The sequence below is a fragment of the Ochotona princeps genome, chromosome 12 (assembly GCF_030435755.1).
Source record: "Ochotona princeps isolate mOchPri1 chromosome 12, mOchPri1.hap1, whole genome shotgun sequence".
Taxonomy (NCBI): Eukaryota; Metazoa; Chordata; class Mammalia; order Lagomorpha; family Ochotonidae; genus Ochotona; species Ochotona princeps.
The window spans coordinates 56,302,929-56,321,903 of record NC_080843.1 but is presented as its reverse complement, the minus strand read 5'-3'; positions in this window follow the sequence as shown (position 1 = coordinate 56,321,903).

The following is an 18,975-nucleotide window of genomic DNA, read 5'->3' as shown; positions in this document are numbered from 1 at the left end:
GACGGGGTCCCAAGGACTTGGGCCATCCTGTACTGCTGTTCCAGGGACAGTAACGGGAAACTAGGTTGAAAGTGGAGCAGCAGGGACACAAACCGTTTGGATTCCAGCATTGCAGGCAACGGTTTAACTATTATGCCACAATATTAGTCCTCCCAGCATAGAATTCTTGCTGAAGGTATAGTATTCTTTTGCTACCAGGGATGGGGAGGAAGATGAAGAATGAGGAACCTGATAAAATATTAAGCACGGTTACATATCAAGATTGGAGATTTTTGTGAAATTCATCTCACAAAGTTTTTGCTAAAATTGAATTTAAGAAGGGCGCACACAGATGGACCTAGGAGAAGGCTCCAGAGCCTAAGGTTCAGTAAAGCAAAACATCTTTGTCATTACTAAAGGAAAACATTAGAGACAAGAATTGTTCGAGAAGCCCAGTCCTGCAGAAGCAGGGCTCACTTCTAACATAAGGGAAGGAACAGAAGAAAAGACAGAGTTCAGAAAGTTAGCTACTTTCCCAATTATCCAAAGAGTGGGAATCTACTTCTTGCCCTTATTTACTTCGAACGTCTTCCACTACTGGTAAACATCTTGGGTAAACATTATTACCATATTGCATTTACCTTCCAGGTGAATATTGTAGTACTCGATCTTTGCACTGTTATTTTAAAGGACCAGTTGCCTGGAAAATATGAGCTTTTCAATGACCCAAACACTGATCATTGTCATCCTTCTCCGATGTGATGCCTCCTGTTTAGAACAGAAATATCACGTATAACTAGATCTTGGAATTCTGTCTTTGATTCACTTTTAAGTATACATTTAGGGAGGTAGTATGAGAAGAACCTGAGAGAAATGTGTGTTGTATGTGTTTCTCATCAGCTTCACAGTTTCCAAACTCATAAAATATTAAAGTTCTTGGAACAAAAACCAACCAAGTCTCAAGTACCTAAAACATTTATTTGGAGGTACACTAAGAAAATAGAAAAGTAGGACAGGAAAGAAAAACGAGTCAATACAAACACATTTTCTGTTTCTCCCAGAATGCGCATTCCAAAAGAACAGCACAGAGGCTCTGTCTGGGCATTTCCTTTGTTCTTCAGCCCCAGGACTGCCCTGTTGCAGCCAGTGTAAAATAACCGTTCAATGCCAAGAAAAGTACTCTCTGTGGAGACAGGAGCCTTGAGAACAAGCATTGGTATTGCACCGTCCACAAATAACTGTGCCATGTATGCTTGTCACCTCTTGATCTGCTTATCTTAAAGTAAGATCAGACTGTGATGCCTGATATGTTTAGGTTGCTTAAGGTATACAACAGAATTATACAGGTGGAATCATTTTTGAAAAGCTACAGATCGCTGCATTAAATTAGGAATGAAGACAAACCAGGGCATTTTTATTCTGGATGCAGTAAACAGCTTGGTTTCTGCTTTTAACTACTGAAGGGCAGCCACTAATTGAAGTGGTTTTCTCTTGCTTGAATATATTCATTTGGGGAAGAATGCTCTTCCAGTGAGGCAGTCTCTCACCATCATTCTGCACATAAACATAGAATGCACTGATATCTTTATTGCAAGCAGAATTTATTAAAGTGGTTAATGAAATACTGAATATAAAAACTGAAAAACAGAAATTGAAAATTAATTGAAATTTGATATAAGGGACCCAGTGCAATGGCTCAACTAGCTAATCCTCCCCCTTCAGGCGCCAGCACCCTATATGGGTGCTGGTTTGTATCCCAGCTGCTACACTTCCCATCCAGGTCTCTGCTTGTGGCCTAGAAAAGCAGTCAAGGACGGTCCAAAGCCTTGGGACCTGCATCCACATGGGAGACCCAGAAAAGGATCCTGGCTTTGGATTAGCTCAGCTCCGGGCATTGTAACCACTTGGGAAGTGAACCAATGCATGGAAGATCTTTCTGTCTCTCCTCTTTGTAGATCTGCCTTTCCAATAAAAAAAAAATAAATATTTTTTAAAAATAATTTAAATATAAGTGTTTAGGAAAAATCTATCTACACATTTTAATAAATTTTTTAAAAAGGTCATAAAATTCAAAATTGTTCACCTAATCTGTAGTCAAGATAGACATTAAAATTTGGTTTCACAATCTGGAAGAATCCGAGCCTCTAAAAACAGTAGGTGTCATATATATAGCAGACAATCAATCATTAAACATGCCAGAAAAGGAATAAAATTGGAAGATCCCTTAGGACTGTTAAATGAGACAATACAGATGAAACAAATATGCAAGAGCCTAACACAGAGTAAGACATATTGTGGACTCTCCATTTGAATTAAATCTATTTCAGCTGTCATTGATCAAAAAGAAATATTCAGGGAAATTCTCTGTAATGAGAAACATTTTCATCATAAAACAGAGAATATAGATAAGCAAGTATACTACTAAACATACACTGATAGAGTGGCAAAAAAAAAAGACATAGAAAACTGTACTGAATTTAGAGTCAGAAAAGAAGTCCAACTCCCAGTTCTCCCACTTCCCAGCTGTCTGATGCTAGAAAGTTCACTTTCACTTGCTGTCTGAACACCCATTTTCTTATAGGTAGAATGAATGTAATCGCACCTATTAATGTATTTTGTAGGGTTGTTATAAGCATAAAACCAATGACAATTCATTGGAAAGAAATATGTAATCTAAGATATCACATCATATTGTTATTATTGTATAAATTTACCTTCCAAACATTCTAAAAGGTAGTTTTGCAAAATAATAGGTGAATTCAACTGCAACATTGGAGGAAATTTCACCAGGCATATGAAACTTAATCTGTTTGAAAAATGTGTTTCTTATGGGTATATTACATTATAAGAATAGTAAATCTCTGCAAATCAAATACAATAAGTAAGTTGTACACTTAATACAGGCCAGGAAGCTTTTACCAGAGAAGTTAACTTAGGGAGTATACGCAAACAGCTAGACAATCACAAGTACAGATAACCATAACAATGACCTCGAAACTGTCCAGGAACTCATCAGAGAAGTTCCTCAGTCCTAAAACAGCTCTGGACACATTTTTAAAATAACAGATAAATTGGCTAAGATGTAAAATACAAATCAGCTTTGAGGAGGCTGACATAAATACTTCTGAAATCAAATATGTGTCACTGAATTCATAAAAAAATAACATTCATAAAAAATACAGAGATTTTAAACATAAAAAGCTAAATCACACATCAAGACACCTTTGCAATAATTGGACATTTTATTTTTCACAGTAATGCTAAACTATGTTGCATGGTTTCCTAGTAACAACAGCAGTACTAAGTAAATAAAATATAATTCAGCTTACAGCAATCAGTAACCATTCAGTTTCCAATGAGAGGTTGAAATCACTTGGAAGCTTACATTTTCATCTCCATTATTCTAAAAGTGAAAAAAAATGAAATCAACTTTCTAAATGTAGAATTATTCTTTCAAAATTTGGAGAACACATTGAACCAATTTTTCAACGTTCCTGGACATTCTGGGTACTTCGTCCTGAGTATAAGATTATCCTCAACAAAGTAATCCTTACCCAGTCCATGGTGAAAAAGGTTTCTCACAAGGCAGAAATTTTAAAGAGCCTACCCCACCTCTCCTCACTGGTATCTGAAACTCCACACTTAGAAGAAACCCTTACTTTGGAAGCAGTGGGGACTGAAGAGAACATTTTGTTTCACTCCTATTTTTGACATAACATTGGCAAGTAGCAAGAACACAACTACTTGAGGCATTACTTGCTGCCTCCCAGAGACACAGAAGCAGAAAGCTAGAAATCAGAAGGAAAGTTAGGACTTGAATCCATACAAGATGATCTAGGTTCAGACATCTCATTAATGTCTTCATTATTAACAACAAATGCCCCCTCCACCTTTTCTACACAAAAAAAGTATTGTTTCTGGGATGCTCAGATGTACATCATACGATTTTGTTATATGTGTAATGTTGTGGAAGTGGTACACTATTTGTTCATACTTGAGAATCTCTGGCATTCCCATTGCAAGAACTGTTGATTATTTACTACAAATCTATTCCACCCGATCTTCCTTCTTGGAAAATTCCTGCTTTGGTTTTCTTTCACTTGTCTCCCATATCTCTGTGATCAAATGCTTACTAAAGATATTCTAATTCTGAGCCCAGGAATAAATTCTGATTACTGTTTGTCAATCTTAGTAATCCCTTGCCACTGGCTGTCTTGGAAACAGGCAAGTGATACAATGTCTGTTTGTGATCAATGAAATTTAAGATAAAAGTATGTTCATGAGACTTCTTTGCTGGTTTTAAAGTTAGGTGCAAAAAGAAATACTTACTTCTAGATTGCCGTCTACATGATGACTGGAAATACGGCAACTATCATGTGACCAAGAGGATAAACTGTTCTATGCCAAAATCCTGCAGTTGACAGACAAGGAAATTAAAAATAATCAAATCCGTGAAACCACTGGCCTTATAAACCACCCTATCCTAAAGTTTCCCCACCTCTAGACGTCTTTTCATGTGAGATAAAACATGTTGTTATCGTTCCTGTCAACTGAGTAGATTTTTCTATTGCAGCTTAAGGGTGACTGCTCCAGAATATACGGTCATCACAACCAAGTATTTGAGAGCTTTCCTGTAATATCCTGTGACTTTAATGGGACATATAGATTCAAAGATTTGTTGCTGTTCTTGTTGTTGTTTTGGTAGGTTGACAGGTAATTTAACAAGAAGTTTTTAACAAATTTGGAGTCATATTTTCAAAACCACCAAAACCCACCTTCTCACCACACTCTTACATATAAACTTCACTTACAGCCAGTCTGGTGAGCAAACATGTTCTTTTTTTTCCAGAGTTGGGGGTCTTTGTCCTCACTGCATGAATTTGAGAAGACTTATGACTGCTTAAATCAACAGAATAAGGTGAAAATGACCCCAGGTAACTTCTGAGATCTGGTCAGAAAAACGCATGCAAATCTGTGTCCACTTCTGGATTCTTCTGTGGAGGAAACTCCATGAGGCATCTCAGCTGTCAAGTTGTAGGAGGCCCAAGCCAACAGAAAGGCCATAAGGAGGTACATGTACATTGCGAAAATTCCAAAGGGACATCTCCTCACCCCTTTTCAGCCATCACAGCCTGAGTGCAAATGTGTAAAGGAGAAAGCCTCTAGAGTGGTTCTCATTTTCTGACATGCATCAGAGACAAATGGAGAGCTTTTGAAAATAGGCCATAGATGCCACTGCTGGAGGCTCTGAGTTATTAGATCTAGGACTAGACCACACAACTGACATTTGCAAGCGACCACACTTTAAGGATAACCGCGCTACAAAAGTCAAACCACTAACACTGGTGAAGGCCCACAAGCACAGGCAAAGGCCATCCCGGCTCTATTCCATCTGGATTCCTGGAGCACAGACTTCATGGCAGCAATATTCTGTCATTTCCTGTTCAAGAAGGTATGTTAGGATGAAGTAAAATGATATCATAGGGGATTTTTTAAAAATATTCTTTAGTTTTCATAATACATTCCGTAGGCTCAGGGATTTACCCTTCTGCTTTCCCCCATTATCCTCCCACTCTGCTTTTTCCGGCATTGTAACAATAGTTTTAGTCCCTCAACAAGTTATAAAGGACAAATATCTGATAAAAGGCAACCTTCATGCAAAATACAATATCAATAGAAATTTAGGCAAGCATGTTTATACATATACATGCTTATATCTGTATGTGTATGATCTGTATATTGGAAGCAAGTATATCATGAAGTGGAGATACACTGTAGTAAGCATCTCTACTTCTGAATAAAAGATGGACTCCAAATGAAACTGGTAAACATCTCTTGACACTAGAATGCTGGACTCTTCAGTGATTTTAGTAGTTTTTAAAAACTTGTTGATTTGAGAGGTAGAGTTATAGGGAGGAAGGGAAAGCCAGAGGAAAAAAGACAGTGATCTTCCATCTGCTGGTTCACTATCCAATTGGCGACCACCGTCTGGGTTGGGTCAGACAAAGCCAGGAGCCTGAAACTCCATCCAGACCTGAAAGCACGAACAGGCCATCCCCCACAGATTTTTAAAGGATATTAGCAGGGAGCTGAATCAAATATTGACCAACTGGGACTTGAATCAACACCCATAGGGGATATTAATATCATAGGCAGATGCTTAACCCACTGTGATTTTAATGATTCTAATGATTTTAAGAGAAAAAAAAATTCATACACGCTCACATTTTGAAGACTTGCTTTACTGATTCCTGCGATGTAACATTCCTCACGAAACTTTGCTGCCTGCTACACCACAACTGGAAACCTCTCCTCATTGGAGAGCAGGGCTTCGGAAGCTCTCAGAGATGACGTTGACTCTCATGAATACTACTTACAGGTTAACACAACAATTAATGGGGTAAGGAAGAGTTTCAATGCCTAGATTTAAATCCCAGCCCTACCAGTTTTTAATTAGAAATGACAGTAACAAAATCCTTCGCCTTCCTAAGCTAGCAAAATAAATCAAAATAATAATAATAATAAATCAAAATAAAAATATATCACAGAGAAATTATTTAAATAAATAATAGGCAAACAGTAAGTGCTCAATTAAAGGCAGTTGCTATTATTATAATTACTGTGCAACAATCCCACTTCCCAGCATTGAAAGCTCAATGTAGTAAGTTTAAGCCAGATAAAACAGTTTTCATTCCAGAGGCAGGGTAATTGCAATGTACAAGGTGTCTTAGCCTGGCACTGACCAAGCAGTGAGGGAATAGGAGATATTAAAATTTGATCATAGAATCAAAGCATTCCTGAAAGAGCTCACATGTTCTCAGAAGGTGGAATAAGAACTATGCTAAATCAGGGCTGATAGAGTAGCACCACACACTAATCTCCCATCTACAGCATCAGCATAGCATGTGGCCACTGGTTCATGTCCTGGTTATTCCACTTTCAATCCAGCTCTGTATTAATGGCTGGGAAAGCAGTTGAGGGTTACAGAAATCTGTAGGCCCTTGTACCTTTGGAAAATGTCCCTGGAAATATCAGAGTTTCTGTCAAAATTTAATTACAAAGGTATCAACTAGAGGTTTGTTTATAACAGTGGAGTTTTTGTTTTGTTTTAAAGATTTATTTATTTTTATTGGAAGGGCATATTTACTGAGAAAGAAGGAAAGACAGAAAGACATTTGTCTGCTGATTCACTCCCCAAGTGGCTGCAATGGCTAGAGCTGAACTGATCCAAAGCCAGGAGCCAAGAGCATCTTTCAGGTTTCCCACACAGGTGCAGGATCCCAAGACTTTGGGCTGTCCTTTATTGCCTTCCCAGGCCACAGGTAGGGGGCCACAGGTAGGGGGCTCCAAAGGAAGCGGAGCAGCTGGGACACGAATCAATGCCCATATAGGAACCCTGGCATGCAAGGTGAGGATTTAGCCACTAGAGCATCACGCCAGGCCTTATACCAGTGGAGTTTGTAGAAAAACATGCCTGACACTAAGGATTAAATTTTATATATTTGTTAAGAATGTCATGTCTTACATCACTTTATCATTTACAAAAGTTTTTACTGATTTAGAAGAATATATACCAAAAAATGGTGAAGAAAATAATTACCAAACAATAGCTATCAGGCACAGCTTTTGAAAATGTTTTGTAGCAGCTCTCTTTAAGTGCTGTATTGAAGGTCACTCTGAAGCAGCATCTGGACTCAGTAGGAAAGACAGCTGTGACACTGAATGTCTGCCGTGGGCATGAGAGGTATGGAGCAAGAGCACAAGTGTCCTCTCCCTGCCACCCCAAGTGCTATACACAGTGCGGTTTCCATCATCCATTTATATGTGTGCAAACAGTGCGCGTACGTGTGTGTGTGTGTGTGTATAAGTACTACATGGTGACAGCAGCAATTCTTTTCAAACTGTGAGACTGGGGTGATGTGTTTTCTCAAAAAAATATGGGAATATTTCTTCAAATTTCTTTCATGGGGTTCAGGACATACTACTCCGTATCAGCAAGTAAAATGCCTTATGTTGAAGGAATCTGAGGAGAAGCATGTATAGGACTGTGTGCCCTTCTCCTGAAGTAAAGCCGAACATCCGCAAGTGAAAGGACCACCCTACAACCAGAGGGGAGCAGCATTCTCACCTTCGAAGGCACAGGGTCACGCAGGAGCCTGGAGGCGCAGGATCTGCAGGGCTTTTGCAGTTCCTGGCACTGGGCTCCTCCTTCTTCAGCAGATTACCTTCTGCTCAACTGTCCGCTCTCCAGCAAACCCAACTTAAAGACACCAGAAAGCAGGCCTTTGGCCTACCAGTTAAAATGCTGCTTGGGACTCTCATATCCAGCCTCAGCTACTCCACTTCCTACCCAGCTTCCCACAAAGCACACCCTGGGAAGCAGCAGATGATGACTTAGTTCAGAAAGACCCAGCCTGAGCTCCTGCCCCTGACTTTGACCTGGCTCAGCCCCGGCTGCTACAGTGAGCAGTGAACCAATGGATGAGATCTCTCACACTCTGTTGCCTTCCACTTTTGAAAGAAATAAAAATATGTAATTTTTTAAAAAGAATATTCTCGCTTAACTCCTTTCTCTGGTTTTCGTTTCTTTCAAAGTTTCCCTTGTCTCTTTCACTGAGTAAATCTGTGTGCTTTTCTCTTCTTACTCCATCTTTACTTCAGAACTCTAGTCAGTAAACCTGAGATGGATAGAAGGAAAAAGTTCTTCCTCTATCACATCTACTTTGATCGTATCTTTGTTTTTATATATTCATTGTTTTCCGTAGCTTCAGACTGTTTGCTAATGTTTTAATTAGAATGTTGTCTACTCTAGGGTTCACCAAAGGGATGGGAAGAATAAAAATCTATGTAGATCGTATTACAGAAATTTTTTATGTGCTTTTGTTTCTTTTTCTAGAAGGAAAATATGTTATCAGAGTTAGAAATATTTTTCCAGGACCCAGCACAATGATTCAGTGGTTAAATCCTCACCTTGCACATGTCGGGATCCCATATAGGTGCCAGTTCATGTCCCAGCTTCTCCAATTTCTATCCAGTTCCCTGCTTGTAGCCAGAGAAAGCAGTGGAGGAGGGCCCAAAGCCTTTGAACCCTGCACCTGCATGGGAAATCTGGACGAAGCTCCTAGCTCTTGGCTTTGGATCAGCTTAGCTCCAGCCATTGCAGCCACTTGGGGAGTGAGCAAGCAGAAGGGCGATCTTTTTGTATTTCCCTCTCTCTGTAGATCTGCTTTGCAACAGGAATAAATCAATCTTTTTTAAAAAAGAAGAAAGAAGAAGAAGAAAAAGGAGAAGAAGGAGGAGGAGGAGGAGAAGGGGAGAGGGAGGGGGAGGGGGAGGAGGAGGAGGAGGAGGAGAAGAAGAAGAAGAAGAAGAAAAAGAAAAAGAAGAAAGCTTACTGGCTAAATTCTCCCCCTTCAAACATCAGGATACTATATGGGTGCCGGTTCACGTCCTAGCTGGTTCACTTCCCATCCAGCTGCCTGCTTGTGGCCTGGGAAAGCAGTAGAGTATGACCCAATGCCTTGGGACCCTGCACCTGCATGGGAGACCTGGAAGAAGCTCCTGACTTCAGATCGGCTCAGCTCCAGCCATTACGGCCACTTGGAGAATGAGCCAGCAGTCTTTCTCTAAATATCTCCTTCTCTCTGTATATCCACTTTTCCAATCAAATAATAATAATCTTTTTAAAAAAAGATGTTTTTTCAGTACAGGTAAACTACATCTCTTCAGTATCATTGTGAATGCAAATACAAATGTGACCTTTTATCTTCTATGCAAATGTGAACACTTGAAAGATTTCTGTGAATGAGCAAAAAAAAGGGGGGGGACAATTTGCATAAATAACCTTAGGGCCAAGATCTAATAAAACCATAATCAAAAGTGCCAGTTCTTAAATATTTCAAAGAAATTAGAGATGCTTTTAATTTCTTTTTCTGGCTTGTGTACTGCTGAGTCATCCTCTCTTGTGCAGCAAATTCTGATATCTTATAAGTTCAGGCATCTTTGCAGAGAGTACCAACCAAGTGAGGGAGTGAGCTAAGCGTGGTTCCAGGTTGAGTTTCTCCCAGCCTGCTAGGTTGGCTCAGGATTGGAGATCACAGGCTTCTGGAAGCAAGAGAAAGCAGACTCAGCCATGATTCTGTTTAATTAGCTCTGTAATGTTACACAAAGCATTTCTCTGTTCTCTTTCACATTTTCCACATTTGTAAAATGAAAATATACTGTTACTGCCCTCCAGGGCATAGTCTGGGAGCGTGAATTGAGTAAAAGATATGAGACGTATAAGCCAACAGGAGGCCATCTTTCCTACTGGGTTTCACTCCCAGATGACTGTGTACAAATCCCTTCTAAGGTGTTAATTGATAATGAGAATGTTAACTGGCAGCCAAGCAGTCAGCAATATTTGAGCTTCTAAAAGTGAATCAAGTGGGACTGTCTTGTATTTCACAAATGGAGAGTATCAGCAAGATGTCCAGGACTGATCCCAGGGAGCTTCAGGGAAGTATGTCAGTTATAATTTCCCTTAGCAGTCCCCAATTCTCTTAAAACAGAAATCCAAGGTGTCTTCTACAATTCACATTGGACCACAATAAAGAGACTCCATCACCTTGCTGGCATTAATTGCTTGCCTTCCTTTGCTCCTTCAATAGGTTCTTGTGCTCCTGACAACACAGGGGAAAGTGTTAAGATTTAACACCAGGACCCAGAATGGATACAACCTATATTTGAAAATTCAGTATAGGATAGGGCCAGCATTACGGACATCTTCCTAGGGAAAACAAACACTAAGATACCCCAAATTCACAAGGGAAGTTTAACATATTTGGCTTGTTAAACCTTAGACTATTTCCTTGTGGCAAAAGAAAAAAAAAAAAACTATTCTTCAAAAATCAAGACAAGAGCCTTGGTCCGGCACAACATGCACTGGGATCCCATATGAACAATGGTTTAATACATGTTCCAGCTCCTCCATTTCCCAGCACAATGGCTCAAAGGCTAAGTCCTCATCTTGCAAGCACCAGGATCTCATATGGGCATTGGTTTGTGTCCCTGCTGTTCCACTTTCCATTCAGTTCCATGCTTGTGGCCTGGAAAAGCAATTGGGGATGGTTCAAAACCTTGGGACCCTGTACCCACGTGGGAGACCCAGAAGAAGCTCCTGGCTTGTGGTTTTGAATCAGCTCAGCTCCAGCCATGTATCCACTTGGGGAGTGAACCAGCAGATGGGGAATTTCTGACTCTCCTTCTTTCTGTAAATCTGCCCTTCCGATAAAAATAAACCAATATTATTTTAAAATCAAAGACAATGCACAGACTGAAAATTAATTCAACACTTAACAAATAAGCTTATATCCATAGCTTGTAAATATTACAAATACCCATACCTGTAAATATTATACATACTTGCTTAGAACAGACTTCATTCCTACCCACACTCCCCTCCCACACAATCTAAATCAAGATCCACAGTGCATCCTTATACAGCCCCTTTTTTCTTTTTTTTTTCTTACACCTTTCTTACACTTTTTTTTTTTGTTACACCTGTGTAACATTTACTCTGTACAAGTTCTGTGTGACATTATGGTAAGAGTTATCAGAGGTTGTGTTCCATCACTGTCAGAATAACTTACATTTCCACATTGTCGACCTTTTTTTCTAGCTACCTCAACACCAGTACTCCAAAGCATGAAGACAAGTCAAGTCATTTTATTTTCTTCCATATTTTCTACAGTAATAGTGCGAATATATTCTACTAAGTATCCTCTGTTCTTTAAATGCTTTATAACTGAATTTTGGCTATAAAATTTATTTAAGCCAAATAATACAAAGTTTACATAAACCATATAATTTTGTTTTATATGAGGATACTTCAAAATGTTCATGGAAAATAGAATTTAAAAATAGATTTTATTTTAGTGAGAAAAAAATTGAGGTCCATGCACATTATGGATCTTCAAAACGTTTATGAGAAACATATATTGTGAAAAAATCCATTCAAAGATTTCAAAACTTTACTGTACCACAATTATTTATCCTTTAATGAAAATTTCCATGAACCTTCTAAAGTAATCATCTATATTAAAAATTACATTAAATTACATTACATTAAAGCTGTAGCATTTCCTTTTGGGGCCACTTGGGGAGTGAACTAGCAGTTGGAAAATCTTTCTATCTCTTCTCTCTGTAAATTTGCCTTTCCAATAAATAAATAAATAGATAATTTTTTGAAAACATAATAAAATAAAAGGCAAGGTTGAAATTTAAGTCTGTCCCAAGGGCAACCATTTCTTTGCAAATCAGGTTTAATAATTTCACTATGGGAAATTGAAAAGAGGCTGATGCAAAGAATAGAAACTACAAAAAATTTTTTGGCAATTGTGTTTGCATCTCTAAAATAGAGAATAATTAATTCCACTAAAACTTACTAATGACAAATTCTCCATTATCTTCTTGACAGGTGTGTAGCCTTCTAACAAAACCCAAAATTACCACAAACTTCCACATAAAGAACAGTAAAACTGGTGCCAAGGTCTATTCTGTGCCATAAAAGGTTAAGCCTTCACTTGCAGTGGCACCATCTCGCGTGGGCACCAGTTTTGGTCCCAACTGTTCCATTCCCAATCCAGCTTCCTGCTAATGGCTGCGAAAGCAGCAAAGGGTGGTTCAAGTCCTTAAGCCCATGCACCTGTGTGGGAGATCCAGAAGAAGCTCCTGGCTCCTGGCTTTGGACTGCCCAAGCTCCAGCTGTTGTACATTTGGAGAATGAACCAGTGCATGCAAGATCTCCCTATTTGTCTCCTTCCTGTTAATCTGCATTTCAAACAAAAATATTTTTTAAAAAAGAGAAAGAATAATAAAAGCTAAATTTCCTCCCATCTCTTTCTATTTTTGCTCCTAGATATTACCATGATTTGTTAGAGGAAAGTTTCAAGTTTATTGAATCTTATTGAGATCAACTCACAAATAATCAGAAATTGTTTTCTGTGCTTGGGCTACGCTGTTACTTATTTAAATGATTTGATTCAATACTTGCAACAAATTAGGTTACCCCACATGAGGTCAGTCAAATAAGGTGTTAAATCCCTGCTCTAGGTGCCCTGAAACTGCTGCCAACAGTTTGCTCAGTGGAACAGCTAGAGCTCCTTGCAGCCAAGTGAAGGAGCATCATTGGCAGCAGGAAAGAGACAAGGGTACAAATGAGCAGAAGGGACATAAATAGGATAAACCAAAAGGAGAGCAAGGAGGCATGGACCTGTGTTGACTAGACCTGGTTTATGTAATCTTCATGTGTTTGGCTTAATGTGGGCAGTGGGGGAGGGGGAAATTTGTCAAATCTTAAAGTAGCAGTCTCACAGATGACATGGGTCTGGGATAACATACTGCTGCTCTACTTCAGAAAGCCATTAAGATAGACCTTTTAGCTTACAAGCCCAACTGTTTAACAGACCCTCTCTGTAGTGAACTTGAGAACAAGAAAGGCCAGTTGAGGGAATTATTCACATAAGGGCAAAGACTCTGCTGTTTATGATGTTCTCACCTCTCTTCATTCTGCTTCTAATTAATTCAACCTTCCTGCCTGCTGTCCTCTCTTTATTCTGGATGCTGACTGGAGAATTAATTCGAGAGAACATTGACCATGGGTAGGAAATTACTCACTATACAAAGTGGTGGCTAACGTGATGAAGAGAGATGAGTAAACTTGAAAGTGTTCACAAGATTGGGAGGGGGTGTGATTGAAAATAGGTGACATAGGAGAGTCAAGAGTCAACAAAACCCATGACGACATCTGATCTGGGCAGTTGAGTAAGGAGCAATTCTATTTATTGGGTGAGAAGACATATGACATGGGGAATTGAATTGTTACAGTTTATCAAATTGAGAACCTGAAGTAGAGATGTCTGGCAAGTAAGATATGCATATTTGGAGGTCAGGAGAAAAAGTAAACTGAAGACAAATAGTCAGACTTTGAGGAGTCACAATTATTTTGAAAACTTACAGCAGGATCCATATCTGCTTTTGGAGCAGATCAAGAAATTCTACCGGAGACACAGCAAACAAATCAGAAGAGTAAAATTCACAGTGTTGTACAAAAATGTTTTTTTATGTTAATATTCTTATGTTAACACCATAAAATGCTATTTGGCACACTGATTAAAACATTGCTTGGAGTATCCTCATTCCATATCAGAATGCAGGTTCAAGTTTGGATCCTCTAATTCTGATATATTCAAGATATCTTCCATTTGCTGGTTTATTTTCTAAATGCCAGCAACAGTCAGGGCTGGGCCATGATGAAGCTGTGTGTCCAGAACTCCTTCTGGAGTCTCACAAAGGAGGCAGGGACTCAAACACATGACCTGCTGCCTCCCAAGCAAATCAAGAATACTGGATTGCAAGTGGATTAGTTGCAAGTGGATTCAGTTTTAAAATTATTTTTTACTGTATGATCTATGCGTCATTGAAGAATTTAATCAGAAGTGTTTTGAAGAGATGAAACTTACAAAAAAAATCAAAATCCATGAGATACAGTTTCCACTGATCTTTGTTGGTGAGATATGTCCCAAGTAGGCAACAAATAGGTGGGCTTTGTTTTTAAATCCACTGTACTAATCTGTGATGTTTGATTGATGAGTTTAAGCCATTTATATTCAGGGTTAATACAAATAGGTGGTGATTTGGTTCTGCCATTTTAGCAATGGGTTGTTCATTGATTTAGTCTTCTGTTGTTATTTTACTGGGATGCTCTTCACATTTGCTTTTGGTTTGGGTGGGTGCTATTCCTTTTCTCTGTCAAGAGAACATCTTTATCATTTGAAGGGCAGGTTTGGAAGAGACATATCCTTTTAACTTTACTGTGGAAGAATGAAACTGTTTATTGCATCTTGACGATAGGATGCTGGACTCTCTGCCATTATGCATGCCCGCAATGATGGACATATGACTGTGTATGAAGAGCTATATTATAGCTCTATACTATATAGGGGAACTCAGTGAGCAGGTAGGGAATTGGGGAGCGAATAAGGGAAATCCCACAATCTATGGAACTGTCATAAAATGATAATAATAAAAAGAAGTAACATTTTAAAAAAGAAAAAACACTATTTTTAAATCCATACATAGTTTTAAAATTTATAAATTTCCACAAAAATTTTGAGTACTCCTTGAATGCCAGACGTAGAACATCATACATAAAGGAATGTTTGTGTTTCTGTATTTCAGATAGGCTGTTCTAAAATCGTGCCGTATCATCTCATATTTTATAACTCTAAAATCCATTATACTGTGACATTTTCATATCACAACAATTCTGTGAAGCAAGTAGGGCAGGTATTCTTATCCCTTGTTAAGATGAAGAAACTGGGGCGTGTGCCAAGGTTAAGAACCCATCCTCCTGAGCCAGGCTGGGTTGCTAGCCTGGACTAGATCAGTCCCTGGAGGATAGCGCTGTCATTAGGAGCCTGTGATATGCAGATGAGGGTTAATTGCCCTATCAGTAAGTGGTCTAGAACAACAATAAGAGGGAAAGTGTGCTACTTGTTCCTTTACATTCAGAAACAAATACAGCACAACAATTTAAGCTTCTTTCTGCTGAGTTTCCTATCCTCTTTTCCACAATGATGAATTGCCTGATATTGAATCTTCCTTGCCTCTGAGACAGGCCAAGTGTTAGCTTGTAAAAGCTCAGGACACCTGGGAGCTGAGAGGTGTACTCTTGGTAACAGCAGCAACAGCACCTGAGGCCCAACGAGCAGCCAATAAGACAGGAACCCCAGCCGAGACAGACAGCCATAAAAGAGAGGAAGCTGTGGTCAAACATTGTGGCAAAGAGGGTTTCTGACAAAATGGAACTCAAAATAAGACAAGTAATCAGCTTAAATCAAAGTGCTATGACACCTATAGCCACAGGAACAATGGCAACAATGTATATATGCATGTAATACAGCTTGCAAATGCCAAAAATAAAAGATACTTGCAAACTATACTAGTCTTCTCAGACTGTCACAAGAAGATACCCCTCACTTGGTAGCATAAACAACAGATATCTATTTTCTTACAGTTCTGGAAACTAGAAAGTGCCAGCAAATTTGGCTTCTGATAAGAGCTGTCTTTGCACTTGAACAAGGCCATTCTTTCCATGTGTGCTCCGCCTTACCTCAAGGCTCACCTCAGAATTTTCTGTGTCTTTCTCTTCTAGAAACTCTAGTTCTACCACATTAGGGCCCCACCTTACAGCCTCTATTAACATCTATAAAAGTGTCATTGCCAAACATTAACACATGGTGAGGGCTCCAACACATAATTTTGAGAGAGTCAAAATCAGTCTATAATAGAAACTAAAATGTGTGACTTTCAGATTTTTAAAATGAGTAAATAACTTGGAAGATCAAGAGGAAAAAAATTAAAGGAAAATTTATCAAGAACTAGAAATTATGAGACAACATGAACACAGGCAAACAGATCCAGGAGATAGCACAAGAATGGCAAAAGTTCCAAGAGAAAAGTAAGTTTGAGGAAAGGCAATACTTGTGCACTAGAGAGAAGAATTATGACTGCCTGAGGGCAGAGAAGAGGTTTGAAGCGCCCACTGTACAGCTGTGAAATATCTGCATACCATTTTGAGGACCTGATTCCAGTCCCAGCCACTGTCTGTCCAGCTTCCCACCAATACACATCATAGCAGGCAGTTGGTGATGGTTCAAGAGTTTGGGCTTCTGCCACCCGCATGGGATGCCCAGATGCAATTCCTGGTTTGGGCCTAGAACAGCTCTGGTGGTTACAACACATAGGGAGTGAACTAAAGGATGGAAGAGGTCATTTTCTTCTGTGTCTCCATTTCTGTCACTCTTACTTTCAAATAAAATAAAATTTTAATTGATTAATTTGAATTTTTAAAAATGTATGTGCTCACTGAGTTCCATGCAAGATGTGCTTGTAATGTTCCATTTAAAATTCTTAAGCTCTAAGTTTCTCAGAATATTTGAAGGAGGAAAATTTAAAAATGAAATAAAACAAAATGTGAGATCAGCTTAACCATTCATTTCAGAACATGGTGGAATAGGCTTTCAATTGACATGGAGGCAAAATCGCAACCAACCAAGAATCTTGAAAATATCCGAGATAACCATTGCATCAGCCAGGTTAAAGGTAGAGAGCTTAACACACACACACACACACACACACACACACACACAATTTAGGGCACAAACAAAAAGAAGAGTACTGAAAATCAGGTAGCAAATTAATAAGAAATAAGATCTTAAAAAAAAAAAAAGAAACCAGAAAGAGAAGTGAATGTTGAATCCTACAACGTACATATTTAAATATAAATAGATGATAGCTATGGGTATATAAATTATATCTAAGTAGGGTCTTTTGCAATGAAACAGCTGTTATAAGACAAAATCTACAATAGTTTGGAAAATAAGAAATATCTCAACCAAAAATTGGTGAAAATACAAATTATCACAGCATTTTGGGAAAGTGATTAGTATGCCTATTAAAACTTAAACTACATTCATATTACATTCAGAAGCAATATGTCTAGGAAAATATGATTTTTATGCAAAACAATTTAGTGACAAATGTGGAAAGACTCATCCATTTGGAAACAGTTTAATAAATTGCAAATATACCTACAACATGGAATAGAATGTAGGCATCTGAAGAATTGTACCTAAAGATGTGGAGGGATTTATATGAGGAATAATTACATGGAAAAAGCATGATGAAACTGTGTATAATAGGACAACAGTTTCCAAAATGAAGCTGACTCTTGTAACACCCTGCTTACTACACATTCTCACTGTGTGTTCTTTTATTCCTCTGGGCCTTTGTTTACAATACCTTTCCCCCAGCTCTTCCTTTGGAGCCCTAATCTTTCTCCCCAGGCTCACTTAGGATCCAGGGCTTCTGGAATGCATTCCTCAGTCCCTTAGCTGAACAAAAATGCCTTTCTTTCCTGCTTTCTTATAGCATTTTTTTCTCTCTCTTTATAGCTCTTAGGACATGTGATAAGACCTGTTTTTATTGTACATCTTTCTCTCTGAGATGTGTTTTATGCAAACAGGGCCGTTTTACCCCCGGCTTCTTGAGCAGTTCCTGACATTAGCTAGATGCTCAGCGCTCCATCAATATTGAATGAAGGTGTCAAGGACTCTGACAGGTATATTGCCTAGATAATTCCTCTGCTTCTAGAGAACGTAGGGTTCATGCTTCAGCAGGAATTTATTTGTTAAATGAATACATGAAAAGAGGACAGAGGATAGCATAGTTATGATATAGGAAAGATGTTAACTACCTGCATGGTGGACTTCAATAATATTCAAGATGCGAAGCCACTGGGTGATGTTTAAGACAGTGGGAGCCGTGAACAAGAATTTTAGGAATGAGATATACTGTGTTTTAAAGATTTATTTATTTTTATTGAAAAGCTGAATATACAAAGAGAAGGAGATACAGAAAGAAAGACCGTCAGTTCTCTGATTCTTTCCCCAGATAACCACAATCACTGCAGCTGAGCTGAGCTGATCCGAAACCAGGAGCCAGGAGTTTCCTCTATGTCTCCCATGTGGGTGCAGAGTATTAAGGCTTTGGTCCATACCCTAGACTTATTTCCCAGGCCATAAGCAAGGAGCTGGATGGGAAGTACAGCAAGTGGGACACGAACTAGAACCCATACGGGATTTTGGCACATGCAAGGCAAGAACTTTAGCCACAAGGCTATTGTACCGGACCCTAAAAGATTGTTCTGTTTTGTTTTTTCCTTTGTGGAACATTTGAATGTTGAGGTATTGAATATGCAAGAGAACTTGAAAAAAATTTGTGGAAAATGGAATTGAAAGATATTTATTTTCCTGCAAAACGTTTTAAACATCTACATATAGCGTGTTTCATAATATTTTCCATGAACTTTTTGAAGAATCCCCTCAAATTTATAACTCAGGCATTTCAGTTGCTTAAGTAAGGCATGGACAACTGGTCCAAAATGTCCCTAAT